This window comes from Chlamydotis macqueenii, chromosome 4 (genome assembly GCF_036417535.1).
Source record: "Chlamydotis macqueenii isolate bChlMac1 chromosome 4, bChlMac1.mat, whole genome shotgun sequence".
In the NCBI taxonomy this organism is placed as follows: Eukaryota; Metazoa; Chordata; class Aves; order Otidiformes; family Otididae; genus Chlamydotis; species Chlamydotis macqueenii.
This window is the reverse complement of record NC_141559.1, coordinates 51,748,282-51,760,599: the sequence shown is the minus strand read 5'-3', so window position 1 is coordinate 51,760,599 and position 12,318 is coordinate 51,748,282. Positions and strand designations below refer to the sequence as shown.

The 12,318-nt window shown below is 38.6% G+C and overlaps 1 protein-coding gene across 1 annotated transcript in view; it reads left to right on the top strand.

Moving 5' to 3' along the window:
- The window catches only part of SLC7A2 (solute carrier family 7 member 2), a 62,858-nt gene that overhangs the window by 23,930 nt on the left and 26,610 nt on the right, over positions 1-12,318 (top strand). The window lies entirely within an intron of this gene.

Here is a 12,318-nt window from a genome sequence, read left to right as displayed (position 1 = left end):
ACTGGAACAAGTTGCCTAGAGAGGTGGTGGATGCCCCATCCCTGGAAACATTCAAGGCCAAGCTGGATGGGGCTCTGAGCAAGCTGATCTAGTCAGGGATGTCCCTGCCCCTTGCAGGGGGGTTGGATTAGATGACCTTTAAAGGTCCCTTCCAACCCAAACTATTCTATGATTCTATGATCTTTTCTCCCTCTTCCGTCTTCTCTTCTTCCTTCCTTGCCCCTTGTAGAAAAAAGGGGAAAAGTCCACTTTTTAATATAAGATTTAGTTACTTTAAACAATTTTCAATATGACAATACAGAAAATTAATAGAACTTTTAAAAAAAAAAAAAATAAACCCACTGGAGCCTATTAATTTACGGTGTGCTAGTCAAATGGGCCAAGAGGTGCTGTGACCTAGGCATGGGACTGGGCAGCCTCAGCGCAGCGAGAATCCCTGCCGCTGATACCACTTCTGCCATCAAACCAGCCAGCTGAGGTTGGGAAGGGAGGAGAGAAATTAGGTGAATCATTAGTTCTTTGCTTAATTTCCATTCTTATACCATTAAATTAGTCTACTTTTTTTTGAGCTGTTGAGCTCTTCCCTTTGTGGTTCCTCTGTGGAAGTGCATAGGAGCACACAGCCAAAGCCATTCCAAAAATATGCAGACGTTATAGAAATTTTAGAAGCCACCTCAGGAGTTTAGCCATGTGAAAGGGCTCTTATGATTTCTATTTTAGAATCAGTGGCTAAGTCCCTTTTAGAGAATCACCAGCTTTTGTGCAAAGGAATAACATTTTCAGCAGGGAAAGGGGTGGCATTTAGTTTTGATCTTGAAGTCATTACTTGTATCTTCCTATTAGCACAGAAAAAACAATTCTAGGATTGTATTTCTAAATACTTCTCTACTACTTTGTCAGAGTTTTATTTTTTATTTTGTCTGGTTTTGAAGAGGACAGAATAGATGGAATTGATCTGATGTAAGCTTCTAAGTGGCTTTTGCTTATGTTTTACACAAGAGGCTGTCGTGGAAACTTAGTAACCATGGGGTGAGAGGTAAAGCCCTGTTACTGATTAAAAACAGCTTAAAAAAGAGTAAATAAAAACAGCAACCTTCTTATCATTTTTGTAGGCATTTTCCCAGCATGGAAAATTGTTGTTAATGACATACCTCAAGAATGAAGTAGAAATGGAGTTAGTAGAAATTTTCTGGACAACATTGTTTTTTGTAGGAAGACTGAATATTCATTAAAGGTGGTAACTTGAAAGATTTACCTTTTTTTGATAGAGGAAAAAATAAACACTTTTAGCCTTCCAAATTGAAAGATTTTTAAAGAAAAACAAAACAAAAAAAATCATCAAAAACTCCTTACAAATATTTCCACAATAAAAAATCCAAGTAAACTGAAAAAAAAAATACTATTTGGCTGAGGGGAAAAAGAGTAAATTGAAGGAGGGCAGTCCTATTTTATAGGACTAGGAAATAAATTTTCAGTTGGTTAATTCAGGTAATGAGGAAAATTATAATTGGAACAAGGCAACTTTCAAAAACTATAAAGGAAACACATTCAAAATGACTAAAAAAGTACTATCTTTGTAAATAATAATATAACTTTTAATAATAACTAATTCAGAGCACCATTATTTGGGTAAAAACCTTGGTAAGTTTTTATTTTCAAGTTTTGAGATTAAGTACTATTTTTAAATGACAGTTGCATTTACATAAGCTAGAATAATTAGCATGGAATGTGCCTAATTACCTACCTGAGTTGCCATTAGAAGAAAATATACCTGTTCAGTAGTATATTACCACTCATTTGGCTCAAACATGGTCTGTTGTCAGAAATTGAATACTTTTTTCTTTTTTTATAGTTTGCTTCAGTTTAAGATTATGTGAGTTCCATCAGCCTTATGGAAAAGCAGAATAAGATGTTATCCAAGAGCTTACATCTCAGAAAATGCACAATATCTTAACATTTTGCATTCTGGTAGATCTTTCTCCTTGGTCTTATTGAAAGACCATTTGTAACTTCATGCCTCTGATGAAGTGCACTCACACTTCAACTGGCCTGTGGTGCCTTCCTGATGCTCCTTCCTAAGCTGCAGTGTGGAGCCACATCTCATGCTCCTTTTCCGGGGTCTCCAGGGAGATATGAGACCGCTTCATTTCAGTCTTGGCAAGATATGGCATCACAATTTATTTTTGATTATAGATAAAGTGTTAGTTTTAACTTTTATTTTCTTGGCTCTTGTTTGTATACACTACAGACTTTTCTATCTAAATTTCCTATTTACATTTATCCCGTATTCAAGGTGTGGATCTGGGCCAAAAAATTATGTGTGCATTTTTTTTTTCTAGAGAGTATGGCTTTAAATAGTTACATTCCTTCTCCAAGGCTTCTTCAAAACTCTGGTTTTAGACTTGGGGACAGCGCTATGAGTCAGCACTACAAACATTTTCTTTAGACTCTTGGGAATACTTGGAATTCAACAAATGATAGCTAGTAGCTGCTTGGGACATGCTTAATACTAGGTTAAATTATTCATTCCTGGGTCAAAATAACTAGTGGGAATTTATGCCAATGTAGCTCCTCTTCTTGTTACATATGAAATGCATATTAGCAGATTTATTCTTCATGCCTATATTAGTCTAATAGTATATGATTATTTTTAATAGGATGAATTAAATTTCTCTTATAAAAGGTCAGGATTTGAGGTATTTTTATAAGTACAAAGTGAAAGACAATTATTAAAAAAATGAGAGAATTGGTAAGTGATAATTTTATTTTAATTTCTATAGCATTCTGTAGGAAATAGTTTCAGCAATCAGCTTAAAGAAGCAATCTGAAATATATTTATATTTTAATAAATAGGAAGCCCTTTAAAAAGTGTTGATTGTAGTTTATTCTCTTCAGAAATGATCCTGTCATAACATTATGGAGATAGCCTACATTACTGTTGAGCTTTATAAAGATTCTTTTTCTCTCTTACATGTTTATGATCATCTTATGTAGATTAGCACGTAGATTGCACTGTTTTGTTGGGTTTTTTTTGTGGTAACTTGGATTTTTATTCTCAGAACCACTAAAATGCTAATTACTTTATTTATCTTGACGTAGAAAAAAATTCATGTTGGCACTTGACCAATCCTTTTAGGAATACTAGTACATCTTCTCAAATCCCATCAGACCTGCACAAATTGTACAAACCATGTCGTGATATTTTTCTTGTGCATGTCAAAAGTGATATTTGTTACAGTTGGTTGCAAAGTCCTGACTTCCGAGGCAAAGCAGCACGCGCTGTGCAGCACACTGTCGAGGGATTGCCATGGTTCACTAAGGCCCTGGTTCTGCAAGCACTTTTGTTCATGTTTAACTTCTGTGCGGTATGGGTAGTTATATGGGCAAGCACATGGATATGTTTTTGCAGAGTTAGCACTTCTAGTTGTGTAAAACTCCATAGCTTTTTGGCCTGTAGCTGCAAGGCTGTATCTGTGAGTCAAGTCAGAGTCAACAGCAGAGCAGCTATTAATCAGTTTGTCATTTAGGCTTCTGCAGTATTTTGTTTCAGTCTGTGCAAGAATTTAAAAAATTAATCAGGATTTTTTTTTTCATTTAAAATTCCCTGAGTATGAATTTCCACATAATTCTATGAAAATATGTTCATATTCTTTTTTACACTGTAAGAGAAAGTCTTAAAGGAGCCTTCCATAGGAAAATAAAATAAATAAAATAGTTTTCTCTTTCAGTTCATTCCTTCTCACATGGTCAGCTCTTTCTTGGCAAGAAGAGAATTTCTGATCAACCTCTTTATGGAAAGAATGTGCTGCAAAAGTCCCTGGGGTATAGAAGTCAGAGAACTGTTGGATGAGGCACTTCAGATTAATCCAAGTGTGATATAGTTGCTAAGGAGCAGAAAAGAAGTCTCTAAAGCCAGAACCTAAGTTATAAAGCAATATTGTTGGACAAAACACAGTTGGATTTGTAACTGAAAACAAACTGTGAGCCAAAGTGGACTACGCTAAGTGGATGTACCACAGCTCTTTTCTGGAGAGAAATTAGAATTTTGTCTGAGAGAGACGCTGGGTGTGCTGTTGCTGGTAGCTGCCTCCAGGCAGCACTCTGTATTCTCAGTCTTGTTCAAAGTGCCTTAGATCTGCCGTTCTTCACTGGTACCCCACCAGACCCCATACCTTCAGGAACACCTTTCTGATGCTGCTTGTGTTGCACGCCCTGAGGCACACAAATACACCTGTCGGCTGAATCTGTGAAAACGCGACTCTCCTGGGGGGCAACATGGTGGTCTTGTAGTCTTGAGTACTCATTCCTGAAAGCACACAAAAACCCTGTGTCTGAGTGTCCATAGGACATCAGTGTCTCTGCTACACCAGACACTGTGTAGCAGAGACATACCCCACAGTGCTCTAGATCTAAGCAGGACGGATGCAAGCTGTTTTATTTCAGAAGCCAGTGGGAGCCAGGGATGGTTCTAGGTTTGAATGCCTTTAGCAGTGTAGCTGCTGTGTGCTCCTGTTCCCAGGATTAAGTCTTAGAAAGTTACATGAACCGCAGCAGGGCAGCTCCTCTCTGTCTTTGTAATGATCCATACATTTGCTGGTGTTACCAGGGATGAATTGTTATCACAGCCAGGTGATAGCTCCAGAGGAACCAGAAAGTGCGCTTGCGAGTGACTTCCCAGCCCCATGAACGTCAGTAAGGTTTCTACTGTTAATTTAAAGAATGAGGATGAAATTTTGAACCAATTTATACAACCTCTGAAGGATTTAAACTTTTAGTGTCTGTAACAAATCTGTGTCATAATAAGGTCAAGAATAAAAAAGAAGAGAGGCAGAAAGCAAAGAGGAATCCAGTTAATACTAAATCTGACTTACTGTAATCTTGTTTCTGGCATTTTCTATAAAAGGAAGATCCCCTTCTGAAGCAGCAATCCCAGAGGAGCTGGTGCCTCAGAGTTCGAAATGGTACCAAAAAAAGTTTTGGAGATGCTGAGGTTACATGGATGAATAAAGAACTGCTCATTTTCCGATCTACTGGAAGTGGTTTTTTGCAAACCCTAGAAACCTTACAGTACATTCACTGGATTTTTTTTTATGCTGTATTTTAGATAAAACAGTTAAATATGGTGATTGCAATATATATTATGGCACCTGCAGATAAACTTAAACTAGGGAAATAATTTGCACGTTTACATTTCTGTGCTGTTTGGGGAGTAAATCCATGTAAGATGTAGTGATGGTGCTCTACTGTGACATAATAAGAGTGGTGGTTTTTTTCTTCTTAATTCTACAGTGAATAAATTAAAAGAGTGCTAGAGATTGCAATGGGTAGGGAATAAAGATCCAGAAAAATTGTGACACCCCTAAAATACTTATTGTGGAATAGTGTGAACAATCCTTGTGGTGTTGTGGTTGTCTCTTTTTGGGAGAGGACGGGTTAGTCCATTCTGTCATTACTGTCTACTTCCTGTTTCCTAATGCAAAGTCCTTATTTTGAATCAAATCCTGACCCCAGTGATACAATTTTGAATTTTGCTGTTGCCTTCAGTCTGATCAGGTTTGTGTATTTAATACCAAGAACTGTTTGTCTTGCTCTGCGAACACAACAACATGTCCTGGACAGCTCTGTGTTAATTCTACACAGTGTAAAATGTTTTGAAATGTCTGTACATCCAAATGCAAACAATGCATGTAAATAAAATGTCCATAAAATATTTTATAGGTGTTTTATAGATGCTATAGGAAGAACTATGATTATAGGGAATGAATATGTTTACAGGAATGCAAATTTGAAATTAAACTACTTTCTTAAGCTTGTTCTACTGTCTTGGAAATGCAGAATTCCAATTCCCCTGTTTAAATTTGGGCCCATGCCCTTGTTATGACCACATCTATATGGCCTGCATAGTCTTCAGTTCGATGACCACATTTAGAAAGTAGTTGACAGGAGTTGTCAAGGTTTGCTTTTTTGTTTGTTTTTTTGAGGAGTGGTTGATTTTGGTTTGGTATTTGGTTGTTTTGGTTGTTTTTTTTTGCTTTGATCTGCTGAACTGTCTTTTATTAATAATTAATAAAGCTACTTGAGAATGATTTACATATGATGATACCCCAGATAATGGTTCCAACTCCAGGAGTGACAGAAAATCATAGATCAGCCCAGTACGGTGTGTTACCATTAACCTGGCAGGTGTCTACCGGCAAGTGATCGGAGCAGAACACCAATGTGAGGCGAGGCTAGCTTCACATTCGGCTTTTCTGCAGGGGCATCCTGCCCTGGTACTGTGGGGAAGGCTAGCTTGTAGAAGTCAAGTAGAAATGGAGTCAAATTATGAAGCAATCTGAAATTCAGCAGATTATGAAGCAATTACACCTTCTACTTGTTTTAAAAAAAAAAAGTAGAAGGGATGTTTTCCCATGATTAAGCAATAAATAATTTATGCATCAACTATGCATTCCTAATAAATCCACATGGTTGTAAATGATTCAGAAATGGCTTTAAGGATGTCAGCTAAAATCCATGCAAGTAATTATCAGGTCATTCATGGACTTGCTAGAGGGTGATGGTTTGGGAAAAAAAAAAGCCTAGATGTTGTCATGGTTGAGAGTGATGTTCCTTAAAAGTAATTTCCATGTATTTCCACACAAGAAACCTAACTTCTGTGGAAAGCTGTTTAGCAGCTTGTACCTCTAGCATAACTTCTTGTTTCTATCTTCTGACTGGGTATTAACTGGGAAGGAGATAGAGCTTGTATTTAACCAGGATGAGGTCAGCACGAGGGGAAGAATGGGTATTGTTATCATTAGAGCTTCTATGAACAAGACCCTTTCTCTTCACACTTTTTTGCACTTTAAGAAAAGAATAGCCTTGGATAAGGTAAGAAATGACATCTGAACTCCTGGTCTTGAAATACAGCCCACCCTTGTGGAGCACACTCTTCTTGGAGGCATTTCTCCATTTTTATGCTACAGTATTGGATTCAGATCTCAAAGTGTTGCAAAGTATCCTTCAATGTGCTTCAAAGCCAGTTTATTTTTTACAAGGGCAATGGGAAGACTTTGCTTTTGCAGTGGGAGATGAAGTTTGACATCCATATTTTTGTTTTTCCTTCAGGTTGTGTAAAAGGAGTGAGTCCCTGGGGGGGTGTGCAGTGGGTACCCTCACCACAGTGTGTGTTTTATATGCGAGCACATAGGTGTGTTTAAATGTAGAAAACAGCATTCCAGTTGGATTTGGTGTTGTGAAGAGAGTGAGCGTGATTTATCTGAACAGCAGCAAGATTTTCTGTCTCTCCCTTTCCGCGTTAGCTGGGCAAATAGCTGACCGGCTCGCAGCCTTCCAATCACCCAGGCTGCTGAGCTTCCACCCCTTCGCACCAACAGCTCTCTCACCACCTACAGCTGGCTTTTAAAGCAAATATTTTAATAAAATCACTTTCAGTCATTACTCTTGCATTTAAGTTGGCAGAAGTTCGGGACTGGGTAAGAGGAGCCGAAGTTTGCCCAGCAGAAGTTGCTCTGAATCAGGTTTGTAATGAAATTTACTGCTGAAAGAAGTAACCTGAAAGGAACGTAGCTTATCGTAGGACCCTTTGCCTTTAACATATGTGCTTTTTGAGTAGCAAGAGCTGTGGTATGCCGTACTACATTTAGTTTGCATTGCAGCATTATTGTGTCTCTGATAAAGTGCAAATTACAGTGTTAATATATATTGCATATATATATATATATATAAATATATATGCAATTTGTGTTTTCCTTCCCAGTCTGACTGGAAAGGTGTTTCTGCTTTTGCATGATAAAGCTTTCCTTTTCCATTTTATACATATTAGACTTTTGTTACAGGTGCTGCTTTCCCATTTTAGGGCTTTAAGTATCATTTAAATACACTGCTTTAAATATTCCAAGACATTAGCAGTTTTGTGAAAGTCTTGGGCACAACGTCAACTTTTAGGGCGCTTACAGTAAAATCATGTATTGTTTGTGCATGTGTGTACGCACACACAAATCATAGACTATACCTAGTTTTGCTTCATGTTTCACTTCTTTTACTTTCATATATTATTGCCCTAGATCTAATCAATGCAATACTGCAATTTTGAATAAGGCTAAATGTACTTAAGAGCAAACAAAAGCTTTCTTATAAATTCTACAGATGGAAAATACGAAATACAAACTTTTACAGGTTTTTTTTTCAGGAAAATGAGGCTGAAGAAAGACTCTAAATTAATCTGTATATAATCAGTATTATTTTTTTCCATTTTCAATATGTTAAAAACTTATTTTCTCCCTACATGGTATGCTGTTTAAAATGTTAAACTACAGCACCTAATATTTATAGTATAGTATATACTATTAGCTTAACAAAACAGTTTATAAGTAAAATATCTTTATGTTACTTTTGCTTCAGGAATATTTAAACATACATCTCAATAATAGTATTAAAACTTTCAGAGGTTTTTATATTGCTTTATAACAGTTGCTTTTCTGAAAATATTTTTATCTTTTTTATTAGAGCTTTTAATGGAAAATTTTGTCGGAAAAGTTGAGTGGCAGCTGCAGTAAAACTTTGGGTTTTCCCACCTGTAGCTTGGGTTTGATGTATACTAACTTAAACCACTTATTACATGAAATTAAATTGAAATCTTATTTTAATAGAAGAGTGTGGTGATACATGATACAAGTTATTTTCTTCTCCACCAATATCCACCTATTGTTTGTGTTTTGTTTTGGGGTAGGAGGCTGTTAGGTTATTTCTACATGGAAAATACTTTGCAAAAATGGTAGATTTTCCATGACTGAAAAGCAGTCAAAGCCATTTTAAAGATGAATACAGACTTTGCAGATGGAGACTTTGTCGCTTGCATTGTATTTGTAGTTACAAGTTTTTTTGATAACAGATTTTTCCTGCTAGAAGAGGGCTAACAATAGTTGACCATTAATTGTTCATCTGAATGGAAGAGCTGGTATGAATTATAAGGCTGAACTCACCTTCTTGGGTTAGCATTCAGATCCATAGCGGTCAAGCAGTAAATTATCTGGTTTACAACTGGCCAGGAAAGACTGAAATCAGGAAGGGTATATCAGCAGCTACTGTACAGAAAAATACCCAAGACAATAAAGAACAAAAGAGACTGGAGAACTATCTGTGCTTGTTTGGGTACTCTGACAAATACTGTGAATGTCCATTTGACAGGAGGAAGCTTTCTGGTTTTTTTCCCCCTATATTAGATAGATATGTACAATTCCTTTCCTGTCTAAACTAAGTCCTCCTGTCCTGCTTGTCTCTTCGTTGCATGTAGTTGAAGGGGTAAAACTGTAAACTACAATGTGGATGGCACTGTAGTTCATTCTAGGAATGTGTTCAAGGAAGAAGGAGGCTTGAATATGGGCTGAACATTGGTCCTCAAGACTAAGGCAGTTGAACGGAGGCCTCCCTTTTTTTTTGGAGGACTGTTGGAGGCATATTCTGTGTTATAATCTGTAACTAAAGAAAACCTTAGTCCAAAAGAGACTTCAGAAGTTCAGTGACCCAGCGCATACAGAGCCAGAGCTGCCACCTCTGTCGTACGCAAAGGAAAATGCCAAGGTCAGTGACAAATGGACTTCACAGGTGTTAGATTGTGACAACTGTCTCTGTAAAGTAGACTTCACTGAAGTGCAGCCTGACTGGCTGAGTCTGCTCATGCATGGGAGAAGCAACAGGCTGGATCTGCTCCTCACCTTAGTTGGAAATAACTGCACACTGTTGGTGAGTGCAAGGGCATTTTCCTTTTTGGTTTCTTATCACTAATTTCCTATGCTTAAACTCTGTATAAGCTCAGGATTCAGTCTGTACTGTGTTTAAACTGCATGAACAACTCAGCCCACCCTGACTGATCACACTTTCAGGCTCCATGACTAATGCTGTTCAAAGGCAGGCAGGTATCCCTGTCTGCTCTAACAAACATAGGTCAGGGGCCTCAGCGATGCCTCAGAAGCACTGTGAGCTCTGTCAGCTGCAGAGCACTGAGAGAGCTCACTTCCTTCTTGATTGATTACCTAGTACATTACCAAAAACTCAATTTCGCAAGCTGTCAAGCGTGCCTCCCCAGGAAGGCTTGGAGAAGAGCCAGAGCTCATCGGCTGTGTGGGATGTTCAACAGGGGCCCGGGCCGGAGCTGATGGTGCTCAGAGGAGAAGGGGAAGCAGAGGCCAGAGTGTTGTGCTAGGACCAGGCAGGCTTAGACTGCAACAGTGAACAAGGAAGCAAAAAGGAGCAATTGGGCAAATAAATACTGAGACGTGCTGGTCAAAAAGTAGGAGAGATCACTTTTTTCTGTGTTCGTTTACTCTCTTTCATATTCCTCTCTGTTCTAAAGATAACAGAAGAGGAAATAATGAGATTTGCCCAATCATGCTGGCCCAGGAATAAGACCCTTTTCAATAGCGTGCGGTCACAGTGTAAGCTTATCTGGGACAATGCTGCCACCAAAAGGCACACCCAGCTGTTACCTTCTTTGCGAACTTCTAGGTTACTATTGGAGCATGAGACACGCTCAGCTGTGGTGTTCTGATAAGCTGTGCTTGTGAGTCAGCACACGTCAGCACCGGGCCAGAGCCCAGGGTGTTCTCTTGCAGCAGATAATGCATTAAAGTATCTATCTTACATGGGACATATCAGAAAAAGGTTACACTCAACAATGATTTCTGAAGACGCTTTGTCTTTGAAGGAAAAATATCCTCATAAGCTCATCAGTTCTTCTTGCTACACCTTCCTATCGAGTATGAATTCATCAGTACCGGAGTCTTGGGATGTTACGGCCAAATCTGAAAGGGGGCCATGGCTGAGGTACAACCCTGCACTTGGTACACAGCAAGAGATGTTGTGAAGCAGTGTTCAAACATTGTGTACTAAGCATATGTGCATAGTAAGTATAGGAAACTGTAAGACATTCTGGATTGCAGTGGTCATCGTAAAAGTATGTATATTCATCAAGTCCATGTTAGGCTCGATATACCTAAAAAGGTACATTTCTCATGCAGATGAGATTTTTTTTTCTCTACAGACACATCGTTTGTATCTTGAACCTTGTCTTCAGTTGTGCTCCAGTTTTTAAAGGCTAAAGAAGAAGGAATGGGTTTGAGTCAGAGCAGGTGTTTCATCTTACTGGCTTGTGGCTAGCACGAACCAGCCTCCTGTCCTCTCCACAAGAATCAGAGACAGCAGAAGGAGAAAAAAACCCTCCTATTTTGTTACAAGGGTTCTTTCTCAGCAGCAAAAACCATAATATCACCCACCTGGCCACTGTGATAGATGACTTCAGAACCTTCAGAACTTCTTGTCCCAAATTACAAAGGAGCATTGGGACAATTTAGTGTTCTGAGAAAAACGTCTGCCAGTTTTTCCTGTTAATGAAATACCAAATGAACCTTGTCATTTAGGGGATGGGGGAAATGATTCGTTAAAAAAAAAATGCCATGTTTCTGCAACATTGAAATTGCTAAGGGGAAGGGCATGGAGTCACAAGAGCATTGCTGCCTCTCGCCATGGGCTACAGCTGAATGAATATATTAATATAACATCCTAAGTGATTGCTACAGCTTCAGAAGTGTCATTATGGAAAAAAAAAAAAACATAGTGGCCTTGGGAATACTTGTCCAAGCACAGCCCAGGATAGACAAATCTGGAGCGCCTCAGCTGCGGGCTCAAAGAAAGGCTGCTCTTAGTGAAGAGTTCAGGAGCTACAGCAAGGGATTTTGCCTGAACAGTTCAATGTTGGTTCCCCTCAGAAGAACTTATGGATATTTTTTGTCTGCTGACACACACATCAGCATAGTTCTCAGTGGATGAAGTCTACATACCATGAGCAGATACTTATATCTAGGGGCCTGAAAGGACTGCCTAATTGCAGCAGAGCTTTGGAAACTTGTCTATCTGGCCTCCTTCCACTGTCCTGGGCAGCTATCACCTTTCTAATGGTCATTAAACATCACTACCCAGAGCTATTCAGTTCCCTTCACTATCCTTTAACAACTTCCCTTTCCTTGAAAGGGAATGGAGACCTATTTTTTTAAGAACATTCTTTGAAGACAGAAGTGGCATGTCTGAGTGTACTTGGGGACCTATTACAGGAACAGGCAGAAAATGTTCCTCCACAGAGATCTCTCCCTTTTTCATAGCCAAGGCGATTTTTTTTTCAAGCAATCTCTTATCAGGATGGTAGTTCTCTTGCCTCTGACTCTTTGTTCTGGGATCAAACACTCTTAAGTGAGCTATCCATCTTGACACAAAGTCATTGCTATTAGAGGATTAAACTATTGTGCTAGAAATGCTCTTTACTGG